At 41.8% G+C, this 26,801-nt stretch overlaps 1 long non-coding RNA gene across 1 annotated transcript in view; it reads left to right on the top strand.

Moving 5' to 3' along the window:
* Positions 1-436: 436 nt before the first annotated feature.
* The window catches only part of LOC138854267 (uncharacterized), a 36,907-nt gene continuing 10,542 nt past the window's right edge, over positions 437-26,801 (top strand). Inside the window, exons 1-4 of the long non-coding RNA XR_011393475.1 lie at positions 437-525; positions 1,076-1,385; positions 3,424-3,674; positions 3,798-3,837. This is a non-coding gene — a long non-coding RNA (uncharacterized lncRNA). The remainder of the gene's footprint in view (positions 526-1,075; positions 1,386-3,423; positions 3,675-3,797; positions 3,838-26,801) is intronic.

Raw genomic sequence — 26,801 nt, 5'->3', positions numbered from 1 at the left:
ATCGTTTTACTGCCTGTATCTTGTTACATATTGATTATGTTCCCATATAATTTTTTTACCTGAGTTTAAATAAAATATAAAAAAAAAAAACTCAATTTGTGAATTTTTCGACAAAATTTTATGTTCGCGCTGAGCCCGCTCTAGGGGAAGAATTCCTTATAACTCAAATAAGGGATTAAAGTACACTACGAATGTATACATTCATTTTTAATTAGGTAAATGTTGCTCTAAATCCTTGGATCAAGAGCCACTGCTAAACAAAACGAAAATTGCTAGGTTGGCGGGAAGCAGCAGCCAATTAAAGCCACGATTTAACCTATGACGTCACAGACTCGACGGCCAAGATCCAGTAGCCAATCAAGAGTTGTGACGTCACTGTTGAGGATGTATGCATCATGGTTGATCAGCCAATGAAAGTGCTCAGAGGCTCCTACGTCACAGTCTGGTGGTGGTGCATAAATCCGGCGGTAACGTGCGCCTCAGTCATGCGCGGGAGACGATGACGTAGGGGTGCTCGTTCCTCTGGTAAGCATTTTTCCTTTATATCGCCTAAATTACTGGTTGTTTTCATTAACTAATGCTTTTGCATGGTCATAAACAGTATATATATATCTTTTAAAGTAATTGTGCAATTATTCATTTTTGTTCCAATAAATTTGTTGAAACTAAGTTAAGCAGCTAACTTTATATGGTAAGTGCTAACTATATTATATGGTCACTTATGTAACTTGCACTTGTCACCATTTATTACGTCACTACCACTTATAAGTGCTGGTTTATGATGGGTTGAAACATTAACAAGAGGTCGTTTAGTGTAAATTGCCACCACCACGTGAGTTGTAACTTGTCACTTTACCACATACAAGAGGAAAGTTTAACTTATGTCACTAGTAAGTGGTAAGTTGTCACTATCACTTAAGTGGTTTAGAGTAACGCCCCTGTAACACTTCTTATAGTGGCGCAGTAATGTGCGCCGATAAATTAGCGCCAATGTTTATAATACATGTTAGGACCATTAAGATATTAATCATATAAAATATTTCCTTATTCTAGGCTATTTCTATATTTTTATTAGGGGGAGATTGCTCCAAATCCTTGGATCAAGAGCCCATCACCTGCCAGGTGTATGCATGTCACCGCTCTGGCCACAGCCAATGAAAACGAGAGTTACTAAGTTGGCGGAAAACAGAAGCCAATTACAGCCTAGATTTAACCTATGACGTCACGGGTTCGAGCGCCAAAACCCAGCAGCCAATCAGCAGTCGTGACGTCACTTGAGCCAATCAAAGCGCACAGAGACTACGTCACAGTGGTGGTGGTGCGGGAGCGCGTAAACTTGCCTCAAGTCATGCGCGGGAGATGACGTGAGGGCGCGCGCTCCTCTGGTAAGAATTTTTCCCATATTTCTCATAAATTACTTGTCATTTACATTGTTTTTACATGGTAATATAAAGTGTGTGTATATCTGAAATAGTAATACTGCAAAATATGGTAAGTAACTTTTAATATCACCACTTAAGTGGTTGTAAATTGCCATGTACCACTTATATAAGTTGTCACTAGCACTAAATGGTAAATTGTCTACAAATTGTAAGTGGTGGGTAGTAACGTATGTCGTTTTACCACTTTGTCGTTTATGGTTGTAACTTGCCACTTCACTAATGTCACTTATAAGTGGTCGTTTATGGTCTTGTAATTTGTCACCACCAATTAAATGGTAATTTAATATGGCATCACAAGACCACTTGCATGTGGTCAATTATAATTGTACCTTTCACACTTTATCACTTACTAGAGTGGTCGTTAGTTTATATATTCTGGAAGTGGCCTTTAATATCACCTTGACGGGCAGGATCTTGATCCAAGGAATCTGAACCACTATTTCCAGTAGTGACTTCCATTCCCCAGGCACTGTATGACCCCCCTACCGGTTTAGCACTTTACCGTAAATGCCACGGCACAGCATGTGCGCTCAGTTGGCGCCATTAACTCGCGTTCTTGGCGCCAATGTGTGAAATCCGCTCTAGGAAGCGCAAAGCCAGGTCACTCACCCCCCCCCCAATGATTAATGAGTCAAAGCTTAACCACGCGTGGGTCAAGTGTATATATATACACTTGAAATGTTTATATACATGTATATATACTCGGTGTATATACATTGATTCAGAATATATATAAAATATTTTCTCATTTCTGGACTATTTCTACATATAATTGCTTTTATTGGGGGGGGGGGTGCTCCAAATCCTTGGATTAAGAGCTCATCAAAATGTCCTGGCCACAGCCAAATACAAAGTTGGCGGGAAGCAGCAGCCAATTAGTCTCGAGTTAACCTATGACGTCACGGGTTCGAGCGCCAAGACCCAACAGCCAGTCAGTAATCGTGACGTCACTTGGCCAAACATACGTCACTGTCGATCAGCCAATCACTTCAGCGGTTCCTACGTGACTGGCGGGAGCCCGCGAAAACTGGCGCCTCAGTCATGCACGGGAGAAAGTGGCGGGGGGGGGGGGGTGCTCTCTGGTTACCTGGAGGTTATTCCGGGGATCAACGCCCCCGCGGCCCGGTCCATGACCAGGCCTCCCGATGGATCAGGGCCTGATCAACTAGGCTGTTACTGCTGGCCGCACGCAGTCCAACGTACGAGCCACAGCCCGGCTGATCCGGCACTGACTTTAGGTAAGAATTTTATCATTTCAAAATTACTGGTCGTTTACATTAAATGATGCTTTTACATGGTTATATAAAGTAAATATATCTGAAGTAATAATTTTGTAAAATATGGTAACTTATGTCTGCGTAAGTGATTGTCACGTACCACTTACATACGTGGTTGTAACTTGCCACTTACCTCTAATAATTGGTATGTCACAACCAGTTATAAGTAATTGGTTGTAACTTTGTCATTACCACTAATTGGTAAGTGTTAAGTTGTAATTTGTCATTTTACCCCTTAGAAGTGATCGTTTATGATCGGTTGTAACTTGTCACTTTAACATTCACTACCACTTAAGTGATCGTTTATTTTAAATTTTCTGAACCATGGCCACGGTTGGAGGATCTTGATCCAATGAATCTGAGCCACCATTCCCGGTAATGAATATATTCCATTCCCCAGGCTATGGGAGATAATTCCACTCCCCAGGGGCTATGGGGGATATTCCATTCCTCGGGATATATTACATTCCCCAGGCTCTACGGGGGATATATTCCATTCCTCGGGCTCTGCGGGAGATATATTCCATTCCCCAGGGGTTGTGGGGATTGACGTAAACTTGAAATGTGTGTATATATAGCATATCAGTGTGTATATATATACTTGTTCTCTGTATGTGTGCATTGAGAGATTCAGTATACAAAATATTTTCTCACTTATTCTGGAATATTTCTACATTATAAAAGTTTTATTTGGTTTTTATTAGGGTAAGGTTGCTCCAAATCCTTGGATCAAGAGTCCATCACCAGCACTCAAAAAGCAAATTGCTAAGTTGGCGGGAAGCAACAGCCAATTACAGCGTAGATTTAGCCTGACGTCACGGGCTTGAGCGCCAAGACCCAGTAGTCGTGACGTCACTGTTGATCAGCCAATGAGAGCGCTCAGATTACTACGTCAGTCTGGTAGTGGTGCGGTAGCCCGCCATGCGGGGGTGGAGTGAGGGCGCGCGCTCCTCTGGTAAGACATATTTTCCTTTTTCTCCTAAATTACTGGTTATTTATAATTAGTGGATTTACAAGGTAATATAAACAGTATGTATATATAATCTGTAGTAGTAATTCTGTGAAATTTTTATTCCAGTTGAAGCAGACGAGTTCAGCAGTAACTGTTAGCCTTTATGGTAAGTGGTAGCGTTTGTCACTTTCACTTATAAGTGATCAGTTATTACTTATCCCTTATCCTGTTAGTGTGACTTTGTCAATGGTCCAAGTCGGACCGAAACGTCGTCGTAAGCTTCTGTCTTTTATGTGCGGGTTATTTGTGTATTGTGTATCCCTTTACCATTTGTCTACCACTTATGTTATTTTACCACTTTTACGACCTTACCATTTGTCACTACCACTTATATCACTACTATAAATTTTAATTGAAATTATTATTCACTGAAGCATTAATTTATTAACCAGCGTTTTATATATGGACTTTGTTGCCATGGATACGTGAATATGGTGGATGTCTTGTTGAATTATTCTAGTAAACTGATTTAAATGTCATAGTATATGTAGGTTTTTTTTTTGTAATTACTGATTTTAATGTTTATTATTTTAAACTGATTTAAAGTTATATTTTTTTGCAGTTGCCATGTTTTAAGTTGATGCAAGTTAAATTTATTAATGTTTTCCAAAAGCTTTTTTTTTGGGGGGGGGTTGACCCTGTGGAAACTTGCATTTATCTGAATGTATCATTATATACATAGCAGTAAATGAACATTGATAATTATTATTTATCAGTTAGACAAGTAGGAATTTGGGACACCTAGGTCGCAAAAAAATGTCCCCCTTCGATACCTACCACTGTCATATCCACAAGTTGCTCTGGACCTATTAATTAAATGAAATATACATCACCAGGAATGCTGGTAAATATATAAATTTGTGGACTGTATATTAAAATTAAAAAACGATTATAAACACATTTACATAACAGAAGGAGAATATCTTAAAAACTCGCCAATTTGACTGGAGATTAAGGTGTATCATACTCAGAAAACCCCCCTGTCTACATTCATGATAATAATACTGGCCAGATCTATAAACATAATATAGACATGACTTAGCTGGGGTTCCTGGAGCTGTCTTGTCCAGTCGCCTGATATCTCCACTTATGCAGGAATGCACATCCAACAATTTCGTCTCCTATTTGAGAAGTGTCAGCCCAATTTTAACCTCTAGAGCACGAAAAATTCTTCCCATAAGTGTCCGGGGCCCAAAACTGTTCAACAGCCTCCCATCAAGCATTAGGGGAATTGCCAATAAACCCCTGGCTGCCTTCAACAGAGCTGGACAGATACCTAAAGTCAGTGCCGGATCAGCCGGGCTGTGGCTCGTACGTTGGACTGCGTGCGGCCAGCAGTAACAGCCTAGTTATCAGGCCCTGATCCATCAGGAGGCCTGGTCATGGACCGGGCCGCGGGGGCGTTGATCCCCGGAATAACCTCCAGGTATGTCTGTTACTCAATTCAAACAACAAAATGGCGACTCCCCCCACTCCCCAGCCGCAGGTTTCCCATTTTCGATAACATACTTCTTTTAAAAATACAATATAGGGCATCTATTTACCTTTAAATTACCGTATTTCCGGAAAATATATAGTCTTTTCCACAGACCCTTTGAGATCCTAACGGTGTATGACCCTTGTAGGTTTAGCGCTTCTTTATGGTTATATATTACCCTTGTAGGTTTAGCGCTTCTTTATGGTTATAATGTATGACCCTTGTAGGTTTAGCACTTTATGGTTATGTATGACCCGTTGGGTTTAGTTATTAGTTATGATTATAATTTTTTGAAAATTGATTTAGGAACTTCTTAGTAATTTTGAGATGATTTAATGCTGAACACCTGTTCAATATACTTGACTTGGGTTAATATTTTAGGTATTAAAAGTATTCTTGACAGGTGGTGCATAGGTTACATGCAGCCTTAATGACCGTGTAGTAAAAAGGCTTTAAACCCAATACCCTAGTGGGTTTAGTGCTTTTTGATTATTAAACCCAGCAAATCATGACGTTCGTGAAGTATATAGGCTTTAAGCCCAGTAAATCATGACCTTCATGAAGTAGATAGGTTTTAAACACAATGAAGCAATTATGACTTGTGTAGTAGATAGGCTTTAAACCCAATAAATCATGACCTTCGTGTAGTAGATAGGCTTTAAGCCCAATAAATCCATCATAACAGTGTAATAAGCTTTTAACTCGGGAAATCACTCATGACCTTTGTTCAGTAGATAGGCTTTAAACCCAATAAATCATGACCTGTGTAGTAGATAGGCTTTAAATCCAATAAATCATGACCTTCGTGTAATAAGTTTTGAACTCGGTAAATCACTAATGACCTTTGTGTAGTAGTAGGCTTAGTTTAATATCTTTATTATGCACCTCATTCCCATCCTGTGGGCGGTAGTCAAAAGATTACAAAGGTACATAATGGGTCCAGGGACTGGAGGTTATTCCGGGGATCAACGCCCCCGCGGCCCGGTCCACGACCAGGCCTCCCGATGGATCAGGGCCTGATCAACTAGGCTGTTACTGCTGGCCGCACGCAGTCCGACGTACGAGCCACAGCCCGGCTGATCCGGCACTGACTTTAGGTATCTGTCCAGCTCTCTCTTGAAGGCAGCCAGGGGTTTATTGGCAATTCCCCTAATGCTTGATGGGAGGCTGTTGAACAGTTTTGGGCCCCGGACACTTATGGTGTTTTCTCTTAGTGTACCAATGGCGCCCCTACTTATGATAGTTATGATAGCTGAACTAGTTACAAAGGTAATGATAAGATTTCGTTCGGATTTTTAACCCCGGAGGGTCAGCCACCCAGGATAACCCAAGAAAGTCAGTGCGTCATCGAGGACTGTCTAACTTATTTCCATTGGGGTCCTTAATCTTGTCCCCCAGGATGCGACCCACACCAGTCGACTAACACCCAGGTACCTATTAGCTGCTAGGTGAACAGGACAACAGGCGTAAGGGAACGTGTCGAAATGTTTCCACCCGCCGGGAATCGAACCCGGGCCCTCCGTGTGTGAAGCGGAAGCTTTAGCCACCAGGCCACCGGCCACTTCAGGTAGATCTAGTCACAATCATGGCAAGTTACAGAGGTAATGAATCAGCCTCACTCCTATACATGGTTAGTCATGAACAAATTACAAAGTAATGAACCACTGATACGTCCACACCTGGTCACAATTGTAATGAGTTAAATACAAATATTAAGTGGGTCATACACCCCCACTAGCGCGCGCGCGCACACGAGGGTGCACGCACGGACATATGCACACGAGCATACAAATATATGCATACACACAAGCACCCCCACCCACACCCCCACACACCCCGACACACCCCCACACACCCCCACACACCCATACTGGAGTATGCAGCACCAGTTTGGAATCCACACCTAGTCAAGCACGTCAAGAAATTAGAGAAAGTGCAAAGGTTTGCAACAAGACTAGTCCCAGAGCTACGGGGATTGTCCTATGAAGAAAGGTTGAGGGAAATCGGCCTGACGACACTGGAGGCCAGGAGGGTCAGGGGAGACATGATAACGACATATAAAATACTGCGCGGAATAGACGAGGTGGACAAAGACGGGATGTTCCAGAGATGGGACACCGACACAAGAGGTCACAATTGGAAGTTGAAGACTCAGATGAATCAAAGGGATGTTAGGAAGTATTTCTTCAGTCATAGAGTAGTCAGACCATGGAATAGCCTAGAAAGTGATGTGGTGGAGGCAGGAACCATACATAGTTTTAAGGCGAGGTATGATAGAGCTCATGGGGCAGGGAGAGAGAGGACCTAGTAGCAATCAGCGAAGAGGCGGGGCCAGGAGCTGTGACTCGACCCCTGCAACCACAAATAGGTGAGTACAAATAGGCGAGTACACACACACACACACACACACACACACACACACACACACACACACACACACACACACACACACACACACACACACACACACACACAAACGGCAATGTATTATTTACAGCTAGCAAAGTCAGGGTATTTCTCCAGAATAGTCTGTAATATACCACTGTGGATAAAATACTTTGCCATTTCTTGAACATTTCTGAGTGAGTTGTTTCTAAATTCATTAATTTGATCACACTCCAGTACAAAATGACGCAAGGTGTGGCAATAGTCCATCTGACAAAGTTTACATTTCGTTTGGTCTACATCTGGTGGTTGTGATTTAACCTGCCATAGATACTTGTAACCCAGCCGGAGTCGGGCAGTAGTGACATCCAAGAGTCTGCTTATGTTGGATGCACCATAGACATGTGGCTCCTCCTGCATGATGGAATGATGATAAATGGACTGACTTGTGTTAATCTCCCCAAGTCTTAAGTCAAAATTATTTACGTAGTAGGCTTTAAACCTAATAAATCATGACTTGATTAGTAGATAGGCTTTAAACCCAATAAATTATTAGTGACCTTTGTGTAGTAGGCTTTAAACCCAATAAATAAATCATGACCTTTGTGTAGTAGATAGGCTTTAAACCCAATAAATCATGACCTTTGTGTAGTAGATAGGCTTTAAACCCAATAAATAAATCATGCCCTTTGTGTAGTAGATAGGCTTTAAACCCAATAAATAAATTATAACCTTTGTATAGTAGATAGGCTTTAAACCCAATCCATCAATGATGTTTGCAGTACATTCCATTAAAATATAAAATTGTTATAAAGTGGACCCCGATTTGCAATATTAATCAGTTCCTGAGAGCACATTGTAAGACTGAAATTATTGAAAGTCGAATTAATTCTCCCCATAAGAAATAAAGGAAATCAAATTAATCCATTCAAGACACCCAAAAGTATGGAATTTTTTTTTTACCAAATGAAATATACATTTTCCTAAACACAAAAAGGAGGATACATGCACAATATATATTGTGCTTGTACTAGTGTACTAAATGAAGAATAAATGACACCTTTATCGATAATGTAGTGATGACTGTCCTGGTAGTGCCTTTTCCTCCTGAGTAATGTAGGTCCTGTTTGGCATTTTCTTTCAGAACAGGCCTTATCACACTATGCCACTACGATTCTTAAATCTCTCAAACCAACCTTTGCTGGCCTTAAATTCGCCAATATGAGCACTAGTTCCAGGCATTTTTTCCTGTTCACCTGGGTGTTAGTCGACTGGTGTGGGTCGCATCCTGGGGGGCAAGATTAAGGACCCCAATGGAAATAAGTTAGTCCTCGATGACACACTTGACTTTCTTGCATTATCCTGGGTGGCTAACCCTCTGGGGTTAATTGTTTCTCGGTATTCTCGATAAGCCACACCAATAACAGTCTCTCCACGTCTTTGAGTAGTACAGCTGACCGTGGTACGATAGTATTTCTTGCCCTTTTTACCACAGGGTTGGCACTAGAAGCTTTCTTTGGGCCCATGGTGGCCTGTTTTAGCATTTACAAGCACTAACCGTGCAACCGTGTCTGCCCCGGCTTGTAAACAATGTCACACAGTTGGATATGCTAAATGTTGAAGACAGAGTAAAACAACTGAAGCTAAATCATGTTTATAAAATTGCTCACAAACAATGTCCAGAATATCTTGCTGTCAATTTTGTCAAGGTTGGGAACCAAAGCAATCATAGTACTAGGGGGAGAGAGCACAACTTTGTAGTACCCACAGTCATTGGACAGGCTTCAAACACCTTTTATTGTACAGCAATAAAGGAATGGAACAGACTGCCTGCACATGTCAAAGCCAGTCATAGCATGAACCAGTTCAAGAAGAGTGCCAAAAGGTGTCTGATGAATGTAGCTACAGAAAGGGAGGGGAATGATTTTCTATTTTTTAGCTAACATACGTGTAAATTTTACCATATTCCTAGTAATGACCCTCGTATTGTAGGTAGTCTTAATGACCTTGGTGTAGTAGATAGTCTTTTTAGTATGATAATAAGATATCTTCATTGTAGAATAATAAGAAAATATTATAACCTTCATATTATAATAAGGTAAAAGGACCCCAATGGAAATAAGTCACTCTGTCTGACTTTTTTGGGTTATCCTAGGTTCTCTACACATATGCTGCTATGTATGATAATTCTATGTAACTGTATTTGTGTATACCTGAATAAACTTACTTACACAAGCTCAGCTGAGGCGTTTAGGCCAGACACACGTGAATGCTACGGGATGAATGATGCAAGTTTTTCAACGCAGGTTGGGGTCAAATTTTTATGCTGACAAGCATCATAAGTCTGTTTTAACATACATTACATTGAGGACATCGTAAGTCCAGGGTCCACTGTATATGAAATAATAATATTCTCATTGCTAATCTTTAAAATTTTTATATATATTTCTTAGGTTTGACACTTCTTTATATAATAGGTATCGTATGTAATAGTAATAGTAAGAATATTACTTTTCTGATTAGTAATATTGTAATTAGTACAGTGGACCCTCGAATTTCATGATTAATCCGTTCCAGAGAGTCTGCTGAAAGTTGAAATTCATGAATGGCGAACCCATTTTCCCCATAAGAAAGAACGAAAATCTAATTAATCCGTTCCAGACACCCAAAAATATTAAAAATATATTTTTTTTCAAATTAAATAGATCTACATACAGAAAACAATGAGAAATCAAGTACACGTATAAAATATTACACTTACCACTTCTAGGCAGATGGAAGATGGGAGGAAGGGAGAGGAAGAAGGTACACTATTGTTTGGAAGGGGAATCCCCTTCCATAAAGACTTCAGGTACCAAGTCCTTTTCCAGGGTTACTTCACTTTGTTTTTTAATGGCACTGTGACCAGCTTGTTACTGGACCCCTGTTGAACAAAATATCTGTCCAGAGAGCTCTGTTTCTGGCGTGTCTTTGAAACATCCTTAAAATGGGACACAACATTGTCATTGTACATGTTGCCAACACAGCCTGCAACAGCTTTGTCAGGGTGAAGTTCATCCATAAGGGTTTGCACTTCAATCCACTTTATAAATAACAAAAAGGCACAATACCGTGACTGGAACGATACACAAATAACCCGCACATAAAAGACAGAAGCTTACGACGACGTTTCGGTCCGACTTGGACCATTGTCAATGGTCCAAGTCGGACCGAAACGTCGTCGTAAGCTTCTGTCTTTTATGTGCGGGTTATTTGTGTTTCAATCCACTTTGCACAAATGTCCTTAATCTTTGAAGAAGGCAGCTTCCTCCATCTCTATTCCTCCTCTGAAGAAAATTCCTGAGTTGTGGTCTGTTGGTGTTGAAGATGAAGCTCTTGCAGTTCTGTAGTGGTTAGCTCTTCATCGTGGTCCTCCAACTCTTCCACATCCTCGAAACTCGCATCCAACCCTATGGAATTCCCCAATGCCACAATACTTTTCACAACTGGCATAGGCTCCTCAGGGTTAGCGTCAAACTTTTCAAAATCCTTCTTGTACACATTCAGGTCACAATTTTCTCCAAGCAGAGTTCAAAATCCTGCAAGTCACTCCCTCCCAAGCCTTACCCAAAAGGTTTATGCAGTGGAGGATATTGAAGTGATCTTTCCGGAAAACTCTTAGGGTCAATTCAGTGTCTGAGGTCACTTTGCAGCACTTTTCAAACAGTGCTTTGGTGTACATTTTTTCGAAGTTTGAAATGACCTCCTGGTCCATGGGCTGGAGGAGAGGAGAGTTGTATTAGGGAGCAAAAACTTCACTGTGATGAAACGAAACTCGTGCACCATTTGCTCTTCGAAGTCTGGAGGATGAAATGGAGCATTGTCCATTACCAGGAGGCACTAGAGTTCCAATTTATTTTCCAGGAGGTATTTCTTCACACTGGGGTCAAACACTTCATTGAACCAATCGAGGAAAATGTCCCTCATGACCTATACCTTACTGTTAGCCTTCCACATCCCTCAAATTAGCCTTGGTGACCCGTTTTTTTTTTTTTGAAAACACTGGGATTTTCAGAGTGATACACCAGTAAGGGCTTTACTTTGCAATCCCCGCTAGCATTACTAGAAAACATGAGAGCTAGCCTGTCTTTCATAGGCTTGTGTCCTGGCAATACTGTTTCCTCCTTCGTGATGTAGGTCCTCTTTGGCATTTTCTTCCAAAACGGGCCTGTTTCGTTACAATTGAATACCTGTTGGGGTTTGAATTGTTCAGTCTCTGTACCCCTTTAATTCCTGAAAATATTTTTCAGCCACTTTTTTGTCAGAACTGGCAGCCTCGCCATGCTTTACCACACCGTGTATGCCACTAGGCTTCTTAACTCTCTCAAACCAGCCTTTGCTGGCCTTAAAATCACAAACAGCACTTGTTGCAGGCATTCTTTTTTAAGAGATCATGCAACTGCCTTACCTTTTCACAAATTATTGACTGCATAACACTATCTCCTGCTAACTGTTTTTGGGTAATCCACATCAACAATATCCTCTCCACTTCTTCGAGGATTTGAAATCTTTTTTTGTCAGCATGTCTACCCCTTTTGCAACAACAGCTTCCTTGATTTCCTTTCTCTTCGCCATGATTGAAGTGATGGCTGAATGGTGTTTGCCATACATCCAGACAAGCTCTGAAGCATGCACTCCACTTTCATATTTTTCAATTTCTTTCTTTAATTCAATTGTGTTCCTCAATTTCCTTACCTAAGGGCTGGCATTAGCTTTCTTTGGGCCCATGGTGACTTCTTTAGCAGTTGCAAGCACAAAAAAAACATGTTTGCCGAATCACGAGATCAGTCATGAACCGCGAGGCTATATTTTGCCGAAAAAATTTGCTGAAAGTCGGATTTCACGAAAGTTGTGGCTACCGAAAGGCGGGGGTCCACTGTACTAGTCTTTTTATTAGTATTATTGACATTATTAGTATTAAAAAAATAATTTGTTGCCAGTAGGCTATAACCTAATATATTAAGCCTACCAGTTACTGCCTCGTGAGGTCATTTACAATTATTAAGATAAGATTTCGTTCGGATTTTTAACCCTGGATGGTTAGCCACCCAGGATAACCCAAGAAAGGCAGTGCGTCTTCGAGGACTGTCTTCCTTCCATTGTGGTCCTCAATTTTGTCTCCTCAGGATGCGACCCACACCAGTCGACTAACACCCAGGTACTTACTTGCTGGTAGGTGAACAGGTGTAAGAAAACATGTCAATGTTTCTACCCCGCCAGGAATCGAACCTGGGCCCTCCATGTGTAAAGCAAGAGCTTTGCCATGGGGGTTACTATTTTTTTTTATAGTAAACCAGTAGGTGGCACACAATGGGAGGTAATGATCTATTGCAATGGACTCTTGATTCAGTTCCTTGAATCAAGAGCCCTTCACTAGCATTAAGGAACTCCCTTTAAAAGGAGTAAATCAGATTTGACTTACAAGATTTTTTGTTACTAAATTTAAATTTACAGTGGACTCTCGGATTATGACATTAATCTATTCCAGAGAGTGTCTTTAACCGAATCTGTCATAATCTGAATTAATTTTCCCCATAAGAATTAATGGAAATCCAGTTAATCTGTTCCAGACACCCAAAAGTATTAACAAAATAATTTTTCACATGAAATAATAATAATAATTTTATTTCTTTGTAAAGGTTACAATGTGTAATTACAATTTTGATTTGCTAAGTACAAAGATAGCCACTATCATGCCAAGGCATTTTGGCAAACTAATCCTAATACATAGTAACTAATTAAAACTAGATAAGATAATAGTACATAGTAATTATTATTTAAAACTAAACACACAATAGTGGTTAGCTGTTTTACAATCTTATTTGGACTTCATAAATCTTATGTATACTTAGTACAAAATCTAATATACAAGAAATGGTGCAGGTGGTAATATTTTATGGAATGGCAGAATTAAAAGCCAGGAGGTCAATGATAAATCTAGCCAGTAGATGTTTGGTTGATTTAGTTAATATTGTGAGATAAGATGATTTTTTTTTAGCAGAGTCCTAAATTTATAAGTTGTCAGGGGATCCTTGGCTTGTTCCAGTAGTGATTTCCAGATCTTTGGGCCTTTTATGTGCACAGCGTTCTTGCACAGTGAGAGTTTTACTTGAGGGATGTTGAAAAGGGCCTTATGCCTTGTATTGTGACTGTGCGTTCTGTTGTAACTGTCGAGGAGTAGTTTTAGGGGAGGGTTTAGAGTGGAGTTTAAAGTTCTGTATATGTAGTAGGCACAATAATAAGTGTATGTTTTGTATATTAAGCAAGTTGTCTTGAAAAGTGGTGGGGTGTGCTGTCTAGCACAGGAGCTGGTTATCACCCGCACAGCAGCTTTTTGTTGGATTATTAAGGGTCTAAGGTGGTTGGCTGTGGTTGAGCCCCAGGCACAGATACCATAAGTGAGGTAAGGATATACTATTAGAGAGTGGTACAAGGTAAGGAGAGTCGTTTGTGATACATAGTAGCGTATCTTGGAAAGGATTCCTACTGATTTGGAAATTTTCTTGGCTATGTGATGGGTGTGGGACTGAAATTTAAGATTACAGTCAAGAAGACCTAGAGATTTGCCCTCTGTGTGTCTTGATATAGGGGAACCATTTAACAGTATGTTGAGTTGAATATTTGAGGCTCTGTTGCCAAACAGCATGAAGTAAGTTTTTTCTATGTTAAGTGTGAGTTTGTTGGTCATCATCCAAGCATATATCTTTAGCAGTTCATTGTTTACAGTGTTTTCAAGCACAGCTTGGTCTGAATGGGAGTAGACATATGTAGTGTCATCTGCGAATAGAACTGGTGTAAGGAGTTGGGATGCACTGGGGAGATCATTGATGTAGATGAGAAAGAGGAGTGGGCCTAGGACACTACCTTGGGGTACTCCTTCAGCTACAGGTTGGATAGCAAAGTTGACTCCATTTGCATGCACATACTGGTGTCTGTCGTTAAGATAGAATTTTAGATAGTCTAGAGAATGTCCTCTTATGCCATAATGATAGTTTGAGGTGCAAGAGATTGTGGTCAGCTGTGTCAAACGCTTTTCTTAGGTCGATAAAGAGCCCCAGGGGATATTCATTCTTATCGAGAGCTGTATATATTAGGTCAAGCATTTGTATAATAGCATCATTTGTGCTTTTTTTTTTTTTTTTTGGTCTAAATCCAAACTGGCATGGGTTAAGTATGTTGTTGGATGTAAGGTAGGAGTAAAGTCACTTGTGTATTATTTTTTCAAATATCTTGGATAGTATAGGCAAGTTTGATATGGGTCTGTAATTGTTCAAATCAGTTGGATCTCCACCTTTGTGGATTGGGGTGACCCTTGCTGTCTTGAGTATGGATGGGAAGGTTGAGGACGCTATAGATTTGTTAAACATTGTTGCAATAATGGGCGACAGTTCTGGTGCAGCTTTTTTATATATGAATGGTGGCAAGTTATCTAGATCACCTGATTTGTTTTTTAATGATTTAATGATGAGTGAGACTTCAGTGGGATTAGTTGGAGCTAGGAATAGAGTACTATTTGGATAGTTGCCAGTGAGGTACTTGCTCGGAAGGGTATTTGAGCTAGGAATTTGGCTCGCTAGCTTTGATCCTATGGTAGAGAAGAAAACATTAAATTTGTCGGCCGTGTCTATACCTGGAGTTTACCTGGAGAGTGTTCCGGGGGTCAACGCCCCCGCGGCCCGGTCCGTGACCAGGCCTCCTGGTGGATCAGACCCTGATCAACCAGGCTGTTACTGCTGGCTGCACGCAAACCAACGTACGAGCCACAGCCCGGCTGGTCAGGAACCGACTTTAGGTGCTTGTCCAGTGCCAGCTTGAAGACTGCCAGGGGTCTGTTGGTAATCCTCCTTATGCATGCTGGGAGGCAGTTGAATAGTCTCGGGCTCCTGACACTTATTGTATGGTCTCTTAACGTGCTAGTGACACCCCTGCTTTTCATTGGGGATGTTGCATTGTCTGCCAAGTCTTTTGCTTTCGTAGTGAGTGATTTTCGTGTGCAAGTTCGGTACTAGTCCCTCTAGGATTTTCCAGGTGTATATAATCATGTATCTCTCCCGCCTGCATTCCAGGGAATACAGGTTCAGGAACCTGAAGCGCTCCCAGTAATTGAGGTTTTTATCTCCGTTATGCGCGCCGTGAAGGTTCTCTGTACATTTTCTAGGTCAGCAATTTCACCTGCCTTGAAAGGTGCTGTTAGTGTGCAGCAATATTCCAGCCTAGATAGAACAAGTGACCTGAAGAGTGTCATCATGGGCTTGGCATCCCTAGTTTTGAAGATTCTCATTATCCATCCTGTCATTTTTCTAGCAGATGCAATTGATACAATGTTATGGTCCTTAAAGGCAAGATCCTCCGACATGATCACTCCCAGGTCTTTGACGTTGGTGTTTCGCTCTATTTTGTGGCCAGAATTTGTTTTGTACTCTGATGAAGATTTAATTTCTTCGTGTTTACCATATCTGAGTAATTGAAATTTCTCATCGTTGAACTTCATATTGTTTTCTGCAGCCCACTGAAAGATTTGGTTGATGTCTGCCTGGAGCCTTGCAGTGTCTGCAATGGAAGACACTGTCATGCAGATTCGGGTGTCATCTGCAAAGGAAGACACGGTGCTGTGGTTGACATCCTTGTCTATGTCAGATATGAGGATGAGGAACAAGATGGGAGTGAGTACTGTGCCTTGTGGAACAGAGCTTTTCACCGTAGCTGTCTCGGACTTTACTCTGTTGACTACTACTGTGTTCTGTTAGTGAGGAAATCATAGATCCATCAACCGACTTTTCCTGTTATTCCTTTAGCACGCATTTTGTGCACTATTACCCCATGGTCACACTTGTCGAAGTCTTTTGCAAAGTCTGTATATATTACATCTGCATTCTTTGTCTTCTAGTGCATCTAGGACCTTGTCGTAGTGATTCAATAGTTGAGACAGGAGCGACCTGTTCTAAACCCATGTTGCCCTGGGTTGTGTAATTGATGGGTTTCTAGATGGGTGGTGATCTTGCTTCTTAGGACCCTTTCAAAGATTTTTATATGGGATGTTAGTGCTATCAGTCTGTAGTTCTTTGCTATTGGTTTACTACCCCCCTTTGTGGAGTGGGGCTATGTCTGTTGTTTTTAGTAACTGTGGGACAACCCCCGTGTCCATGCTCCCTCTCCATAGGATGGTAAAAGCTCACAATAGGGTGCATGTGAGGTTCATCTGGTTTAGTTAAGTCTCTCTCTCTATTTCCAGTCGATTTTCTTGAGCCCAAAATTTTGGAGAGGGTTTGCCAGGTACTTTTCATGTCACCTTTCATTTCACTAAATCTATTTTCATAATACATTTGCTTTGATTTACATATTAGTTTTGTGAGTATTGATGTGTATCTTTTAGTAAATTCTTCAGTAATTAAGCCTAATCTGAACTGCTTTTCAGTTGGGTGTTTTTTATTAATAGATTTGAGGATACTTCTAGTTAGCCATGGGCTGTTTAGCCTCTTTTCTGTGACTTGTTTCATTTTGACTGGGCAATGTTTGTTGTAGAGGTTCAGGGTTTTATGTAAAAAAAAAAATTGGTATCTTTATCGATATTATTACTGTCATTTAGCTCTCTCTGCCAATCAGTGGCCCCTAGTGCTAGTTTTAGGTTGTTTATCGATGTCTCGTCATGCAGGCGAAATGAGATCTTTCTTGTTTCTTGAGGCAGTTTAGATAAGTTGGTTATGAGAAAGGTAGGATAGTGGTCTGTGGTGTTATCTGTGATTATACCTGCTTGTAGTGGGGATATTATGTTGGTCCAGATATGGTTGAGTAACGAGGCACTAGTGTCAAAGATTCTTGTTTGCTTTGTTATAGGGGGTAGCAATAAGCTGTTGTTCATAGCATTTGTGAAATCAACTACTGGAGGGTCGGTTGCTTGGATAAGGTTGATGTTGAAATCTCCTGCTAGCATCAGATGGTGTTTATTCAACTCTGACTCAATTATCATGTTTCTAGGGTTATTTCTAAAAGTGTAAGTGTTTGAGTATGTAGTCTGTAGACTGCACCAACTGCTATAGGTTTCTTAAGTGTTCTTGATGTGAATTTAGCTATTATATATTCACTGTTTTCGTCCCGTACATTAGTTGATTTCACACATTCTGGTTCATCAGAGTAATAGATGGCAGTGCCTCCTCCTGATTGGTCGGGCCTACAGTTATGTATGGCTGTGTAACCAGGTACCTGGAGTTTACCTGGAGAGCGTTCCAGGGGTCAGCGCCCCCGCGGCCCGGTCTGTGACCAGGCCTCCTGGTGGATCAGAGCCTGATCAACTAGGCTGTTACTGCTGGCTGCATGCAAACCAACGTACGAGCCACAGCCCGGCTGGTCAGGAACCGACTTTAGGTGCTTGTCCAATGCCAGCTTGAAGACTGCCAGGGGTCTGTTGGTAATCCCCCTTATGTATGCTGGGAGGCAGTTGAACAGTCTCGGGCCCCTGACACTTATTGTATGGTCTCTTAACGTGCTAGTGACACCCCTGCTTTTCATTCAAATTCAAAGTTTATTCTCTATAAGGATTACAATGCTGAGTTTACAGAAGTTTGGTTATTGTGTGGTTTACATGTTGTAAAATAGTGATTACAGAGTGTACCACTAGAACGCTTAGCATGGCTAGGCATTTCGGGCAGACTTAGTTTTATTCTTAATTGTAAAATATTACAAATTATGAGGTAAGTTGGTATTATGGCTAAGTGACTAAATACTAGTTTGTGAGTTTAGCAATGTGAATGCTTTTGTTTTGGCACAGTACATAGTTTCAGTATTGGAGTATCACAGGATTCATTATTTTAAGATTGAGATTAATATTTCTGTTTATGGTCAAATGAATGAGTGAGTGAGTGTAAGTGTGAACCACCAGGTGGTATTCGTGTAGTTAGTTGACGGGGTGTATCAGGGAGATAAGATGTTTTCTAATGGTAGTTTTGAAGGTGATGAATGTGTCTGCAGTTCTAGAGTTCTCAGGTAGGGTATTCCAGATTTTAGGGCCTTTGACATACATTGAATTTTTGTAAAGGTTTAGTCGGACATGGGGAATGTCGTAGAGATGTTTGTGTCTGGTGTTATGCCTGTGGGTTCTGTCACAACTATCAAGAAAGCGTTTTAGGTCAAGGTTGATATTCGAGTTTAGGGCCCTGTAGAAGTAGATTGCACAGTAGTAAGTGTGGATGTACTGAACAGGGAGTAAGTTTAGGTCTATGAAGAGTGGGGGGGGTGTGTTGCCAGGGATGGGATTTAGTGATTATTCTTACTGCAGCTTTTTGTTGGGTTATTATTGGCTTTAGGTGTGTTGCTGCAGTTGATCCCCAAGCACAAATAGCATAGGTGAGGTATGGATAAATAAGTGAGTGGTATAGTGTGAGAAGGGCATTTTGTGGCACGTAGTATCGTATCTTGGAGAGGATCCCAACCGTTTTGGATACTTTTTTGGTTATATGCTGGATATGGGTGCTGAAATTCAGGTTTTTGTCAAGGTATAAGCCTAGGAATTTGCCCCCATTATTTCTGGTAATTAGCGTGTTGTCAATCTTAATGTTAATTTGTGCATCTCCTGCTCTGCTACCAAACATAATATAGTAGGTTTTGTCAGTGTTAAGCGTAAGTTTATTGGCTGTCATCCAAGTCGATATTTTGATCAGCTCCTCATTCACAATGGTGTTGAGGGTGGCAAGATTAGGGTGAGAGATGACATAAGTCGTGTCGTCAGCAAAGAGAATGGGTTTCAGGTGTTGGGATACGTTTGGAAGGTCATTGATGTATATGAGGAAGAGCAGGGGACCAAGGACACTTCCCTGCGGAACTCCAGTATCAAGTGGCCGTGTTGCTGATGCTGTGTCTTTAATGGTGACATGCTGATACCTATTAGTAATGTAAGATTTGAAATAAGCAAGTGCATGTCCTCTTATACCGTAATGATCAAGTTTGTGGAGTAGGATGTCGTGGTCTACTGTGTCAAAAGCTTTTCTTAGGTCAATAAAAATTCCTAGTGGATATTCCTTATTTTCCAATGCTGTGTACAGCAGATCTAGCATTTTTATGATTGCATCATTAGTGCTTTTATTTTTCCTGAATCCAAATTGGCAGGGGTTGAGTATGTTTTGAGCCGTTATAAATGAATACAGTCTCCTGTGCACGAGTTTCTCAAAGATTTTGGATAGCAATGGTAGGTTAGATATTGGCCTATAGTTGTTTAAATCTGTAGGGTCACCACCTTTATGTATTGGTGTAACCCTTGCCATCTTGAGTAGTTTCGGGAAGGTCATAGTCTCTAGTGACTTGTTAAAAAGTAATGAAATAGCATGCGAAAGGACATGGGCCGCTCGCTTGTACAGTAATGGTGGGACATGAGACAGATTCCCCGAGTTATTTTTAAGTGACTTTATAATCTCAGTGACTTCCGTGGGCTCAGTTGGTGCAAGATAGAAGGAATTAGGGAAATTCCCATCTAGGTAGTCCCCGGCATGGGCATTGGTATGTGGGATTTTACTGGCGAGATTAGATCCTATGGTTGAGAAGAAGTCGTTTATCTTGTTAGCTGTGTCAGTGGGGGATGTTGAATCGTCTGCCAAGTCTTTTGCTTTCGTAGTGAGTGATTTTCGTGTGCAAGTTCGGTACTAGTCCCTCTAGGATTTTCCAGGTGTATATAATCATGTATCTCTCCCGCCTGCGTTCCAGGGAATACAGGTTCGGGAACCTGAAGCGCTCCCAGTAATTGAGGTGTTTTATCTCAGTTATGTGCGCCGTGAAGGTTCTCTGTACATTTTCTAGGTCAGCAATTTCACCTGCCTTGAAAGGTGCTGTTAGTGTGCAGCAATATTCCAGCCTAGATAGAACAAGTGACCTGAAGAGTGTCATCATGGGCTTGGCATCCCTAGTTTTGAAGGTTCTCATTATCCATCCTGTAATTTTTCTAGCAGATGCGATTGATACAATGTTATGGTCCTTGAAGGTGAGATCCTCCGACATGATCACTCCCAGGTCTTTGACGTTGGTGTTTCGCTCTATTTTGTGGCCAGAATTTGTTTTGTACTCTGATGATTTAATTTCCTCGTGTTTACCATATCTGAGTAATTGAAATTTCTCATCGTTGAACTTCATATTGTTTTCTGCAGCCCACTGAAAGATTTGGTTGATGTCCGCCTGGAGCCTTGCAGTGTCTGCAATGGAAGACACTGTCATGCAGATTCGGGTGTCCTCTGCAAAGGAAGACATGGTGCTGTGGGTGACATCCTTGTCTGTCAGATATGAGGATGAGGAACAAGATGGGAGCGAGTACTGTGCCTTGTGGAACAGAGCTTTTCACCGTAGCCACCTTGGACTTTACTCTGTTGACTACTGCTGTGTTCTGTTAGTGAGGAAATTATAGATCCATCGACCGACTTTTCCTGTTATTCCTTTAGCACACATTTTGTGCGCTATTTCACCATGGTCACACTTGTCGAAGGCTTTTGCAAAGTCTGTATATATTACATCTGCATTCTTTTTGTCTTCTAGTGCATCTAGGACCTTGTCGTAGTGATCCAATAGTTGAGGCAGACAGGAGCGACCTGTTCTAAACCCATGTTGCCTTGGGTTGTGTAACTGATGGGTTTCTAGATGGGTGGTGATCTTGCTTCTTAGGGCCCTTTCAAAGATTTTTATGATATGGGATGTTAGTGCTATCGGTCTGTAGTTCTCCTTTGTGGAGTGGGGCTATGTCTGTTGTTTTTAGGAACTGTGGGACGACCCCCCGTGTCCATGCTTCCTCTCCATAGGATGGTAAAGGCTTGTGATAGGGGCTTCCTGCAGTTCTTGATGAACACGGAGTTCCATGAGTCTGGCCCTGGGGCAGAGTGCATGGGCATGTCATTTATCGCCTGTTCGAAGTCATTTGGCATCAGGATAACATCAGGTCACTTGTTCTATCTAGGCTGGAATATTGCTGCACTCTAACAGCACCTTTCAAGGCAGGTGAAATTGCCGACCTAGAAAATGTACAGAGAACTTTCACGGCGCGCATAACGGAGATAAAACACCTCAATTACTGGGAGCGCTTGAGGTTTCTAAACCTGTATTCCCTGGAACGCAGGAGGGAGAGATACATGATTATATACACCTGGAAAATCCTAGAGGGACTAGTACCGAACTTGCACACGAAAATCACTCACTACGAAAGCAAAAGACTTGGCAGACGATGCACCATCCCCCCAATGAAAAGCAGGGGTGTCACTAGCACGTTAAGAGACCATACAATAAGTGTCAGGGGCCCGAGACTGTTCAACTGCCTCCCAGCACACATAAGGGGGATTACCAACAGACCCCTGGCAGTCTTCAAGCTGGCACTGGACAAGCACCTAAAGTCAGTTCCTGATCAGCCGGGCTGTGGCTCGTACGTTGGTTTGCGTGCAGCCAGCAGCAACAGCCTGGTTGATCAGGTGCTGATCCACCAGGAGGCCTGGTCACAGACCGGGCCGCGGGGGCGTTGACCCCCGAAACTCTCTCCAGGTAAACTCCAGGTAAACTCCAGATAGGCTTGTGTTAACCAAATTCTGTGGCTCTCTCATAAAAATTCATTTTGATCTTAGACTCTGTCTGGTTAGCGGCTTGCTAAAAACTGAGTCATATTGGGACTTGAGTAGCTCACTCATTTCCTTGCTGTCATCTGTGTAGGACCCATCTTGTTTAAGTAGGGGCCCAATACTGGACGTTGTTCTCGACTTTGATTTGGCATAGGAGAAGAAATACTTTGGGTTTCTTTCGATTTCATTTATGGCTTTTAGTTCTTCCCGCGATTCCTGACTCCTATAAGATTCCTTTAGCTTAAGTTCTGTGGAAAATATTTTAATTTTCCGAAGCTATAGTGCCTAATAGGTGTTTAATGTGTCGATATGAGTCAAAAAGGTATTTGACAATAGGATAGAACCAAGAGTTCCCTTTGCGCATGCGCGGATGTGCGGGGGTAGAGGTCGACTCGGGGCATGGGAGAGGGGGAGTGTTTTGAATGGAGTGAGGAGGCTGGGAAAGCATGGAACCAGGAAATTGGCATTCACGGCGGCCTAAGGATTAATATAGGCCTCGTTTCATAATAGGAAGTGTCGTAACTGTTCCTGGTGGAGAGTGAGGGAACGTGATTTACGGGACCACTGTACGTAATAGTGGTAAAATGAGTGAATAAGGGTAGGACCGGTGGTGACTGGTGCGTCGCCATGGACTGTGTCCCGGGGAAAATTACCCTTGGTTGAATCATCACTCATCGGTCTCGGATCCTAATGGAGTGATCTCTAATGTGTATAATAATTATGAGACATTAAATCGTCTTGTGAATTGTAATGTAATTAATGATAATAACGCTAAGTTAAGAGAATGCGTGAAGTGAAATAAGTCGCCTTGCTCAGAGTGAACACGCTAGACCACGTTGTTCCCGTCCCGAGGAAAGTGAAGTTTATTGAGTCACGACTTCTAAACAGGGACAAACCAACGGATACCTCGTCCTGCTGGAATAAGAACCGTGTCGGTGTAGCAGGACATCGAAATGAGATGGTGAATGGAGGAAATAAGGAGTATCAATCACCCACAGTTAACCCTTTGACTGTTTCCGACGTATAAATACGTCTTACGAGCCAATGTTTCTGACGTATTTATACGCACAAATTCTAGCGGCTTCAAATCGAGCGCCAAAGGCCTGATAGGCCTACACGGGAGAGAATGGGTCTCAGTGGTCGGTGTGCACCCTGTGAAAAAAATGTGGGACCTAGCGGTGCATTGTGGGAACGCCATGTTGTCAGTCCATTTTCACCATGCCTCTCGGTAAGAAGTTCCTCACTCCTCGGCGGATTGGAGGTCTTTTGTTCCCAAGTGATAGCTCTAACAGCGATGAAAGTGTCAGCGACAGTGAATTCAAGGGTTTTCAAGTGAGTGTTACCGAAAAAAGTGCCCAGGATAACGTAAATAGTGACGAAAACCCAGATGACCCACAACCTTCGACCTCTGGTGCTGTGCCGGCTTGTTCACGTTCACGTTCGCCTGTACCAGGACGAAAGAGGAAACTATTTGGTCGTGTACAACACCCTGATGATAGCAGTGATAGTGATAGTGATTTCAAGGTCACTGAAAGCAGTTCTAGTGACAGTGAGAGTGAATATTCCCCAGTGAAGCGCCAGTATGTACGACGTAGCATGCGGTCTGGTAGTGTTTCATATGTTGTTCCAAGGGGAAGGAGAAACTCTGGGAGCACATCCCGTGGCCCAACACCACGACCTGATAGTGAAGATGACGATATTGTAACGATGGGTATGAATGGTGACAGTGAGGGAGGAGGCAGTGGTGGTGATAGTGAGGGTGGCACGGCCCATGTGGCACCATCACCGGGCCACGCTACTAGCCACGCGGCTGACTCAGCAGAACAACCAGCCTCACCCTACCCCACACTGCCACAACCTGCACCACCACAACCTGCACAGCCACAACCACAGCCACAACCACGGTACAATATCCAGACCCCACCAGCAGACCGCATCTGGGATTGGCAGGACGGTGACGAGTTTGTTCCCAGTCCCCATGACTTTGATGAAACACAAAGTGGAATAAAGCCATCTTGTCCACTTGGGAACAATGCCAGTGAACTGGACTGCTTTGAGTTATTCTTCGATGAACCCCTGATGGACATCATTGTCAGGGAAACCAACACATACTGTGAATACACCATGGCAAATACAATTCTCTCACCAAAATCACGGCTACACAAGTGGAAGGAGACAACTGTGGCAGAGATGTACCTGTTTTTTGCCACAATAATGCTTATGCCACATGTGTATAAGCACACTGTCACCACATACTGGACAACAGATCGCCTGATTTCAACTCCAGGTTTTAGTGACATTATAGGTGTCAATCGTTTCCTGATACTGTTGCGTATGTTACACTTTTCAGACAAAACCAGGCCTGACAGAAGCGACAGGTTATATAAGATAAGAAATGTGTTTATGTACCTGAAACAAAAGTGCTGCATGTATTTTTATCCCTTCAGGAAGCTTGTTATTGATGAGTCCTTGATTTTATTCAAAGGAAGACTCTCATTCAAGCAATATATACCAAGCAAGAGGAAACGCTTTGGTATAAAGCTATTTGTACTGTGTGATTGCAGAAGTGGTCTTGTTTTAGATATTATTGTGTACACTGGCAGTAATACTTTGAGAGATACCATGAAGTTATTGGGTATCTCTGGTGATGTGGTTCGAACAATGATGGAACCATATCTTGGTAAGGGGCATATGTTATTTACTGATAACTGGTACACGAGCCCCTTACTCAGTGATTTCTTGCGAGTGAACTTGACAGACGTGTGTGGCACAGTGCGTGGTAATCGCAAACATATGCCAAGGTTCGACGCTGGCACTCGCAGAGGTGAGGTGCAAGCCTTTGCTGCCAATGACATCATGGCATTTCGGTGGCATGACAAACGTGATGTCACATTGTTGACATCAGTTCACACAAACGAAATGGTACCCAGTGGCAGGGACAACAGAGAGACCAATGAACCCATTCTAAAGCCTGCAGCTGTCATGGACTACAACCTCAATATGCGCTTAGTGGACAAATGTGACATGCAGATTGGGTTTGCAGACTGTGTACGCAAGAGTTATAAGTGGTATATCAAACATTTTTTCCATCTTGTTGATATCTCTATGCTAAATGCTTATAACATATAAAAGTTGAAGACCAACAAAACACCAAAATATGGTGAATTTTGCCTGTCAGTAATCAGACAAATAATTGCAAAATACAAAGGAGCAACTCCTGCAATAGACCAGCGCCCACAGACGTCATCTCGTATGAGGCCTGGTGATCACTACCCCATACAACTGCCTCCTACTACTGCCAAGAAAAATGCACAGAAGAGGTGTTATGTATGTATGCATACCACAAAACGCCCACAAACACGCAGAGACACTCGTTTTATGTGTGAGGAGTGTGAAGTGCCCCTCTGCATATACCCATGTTTCAAAGAGTTCCACAAGCTGCAGCAGTTCTAGGAACGTGTTTAGTGACTGTACATATGTATATATATTATGGAACAATAGTAATAAACATTGTTTTGTATTGTTTGTTTGTGTAAACAAAGTGTATACACAAACTAATAGTGATAAAGTTTGTTCTGTTATTGTGTTGTAAATAATGAGTGTATATTTGAACAATGCACCTTACATTGGTCTCACAGGCCACATAAGTTACCTGGAAAAGAAAAATATTGAAAAATGCAAGAAACCTTTGAATTAGAGTAAATAAAAGAATACTGGGTGGGCGGCAGTCGCCGCTGTTGCCGTACGCACGTCAATTTCTGCAAACTTTGCGGCTCTATATCTCGGTAAGTACTGATGGCAAAAATTTTTTTTTAGGCTTAAAACACTAGTAAAAATATTCCTAACATTTTCATAAGAAAAAATAATTTTTTTTTTTCGAATATTTGGCGACATAGAATGACAGTTTCAGAGAGGGGCCTGAAACAGTCAAAGGGTTAAGCAACCCTTCTAGTTATAGCAACATACCTAACTGGCCAGTTAGGTATGTTGTAATTGGATAGGTTATGGGTGATCCAGCTACATCAAGTGACCACCAGAGAATATCTGGTAAGTGGTGGGATTATGTACAAGTGTTTTTCCTTGATGGATATATCCATGTGTAACCTACCCCCCCTTCCTTCATTCAGTTACAATAATATAATCTATACAGTCCACAATTAATTAGTGCCGTACTTGGGGGTGCTATCCAATTTATACTGGTCTCTGATAGATATGGATAAGATTGTGAGGGTCGAGGGGCCACCTGCAGTGACCAGAGGTGGTTAAATTTTTTCACATGTCTACACGGGGTGACTACGGTAAACAATATATTTGTTGTCTCCCAATGAGATTACTCGCATGCATGTAATGTTGAGGTACATACAATCACCCCTAAGAAATTTTCCACAAGTTTGATGTTTGCTATTTCTCTGACCAGTGTCTCCCTACGCATTTCAGATATATTGACCTCTTTTAGCCGCTCTGTTATTCTTTTCCGTCGCCTGTAAAGGGAGTGCCTGTCTCTTTCTATTTTACATCTACTCCTCCTTTTTCTTAGAGGAATAAGCCTTGTGCATACATCGAGTGCCACCAAGTTAATCTGTTCTAGGTATAAGT

The sequence above is a fragment of the Cherax quadricarinatus genome, chromosome 53 (genome assembly GCF_038502225.1).
Source record: "Cherax quadricarinatus isolate ZL_2023a chromosome 53, ASM3850222v1, whole genome shotgun sequence".
NCBI classification, from domain to species: Eukaryota; Metazoa; Arthropoda; class Malacostraca; order Decapoda; family Parastacidae; genus Cherax; species Cherax quadricarinatus.
The sequence above is the reverse complement of the archived record's forward strand: the minus strand, read 5'-3'. Positions and strand labels throughout refer to the sequence as shown.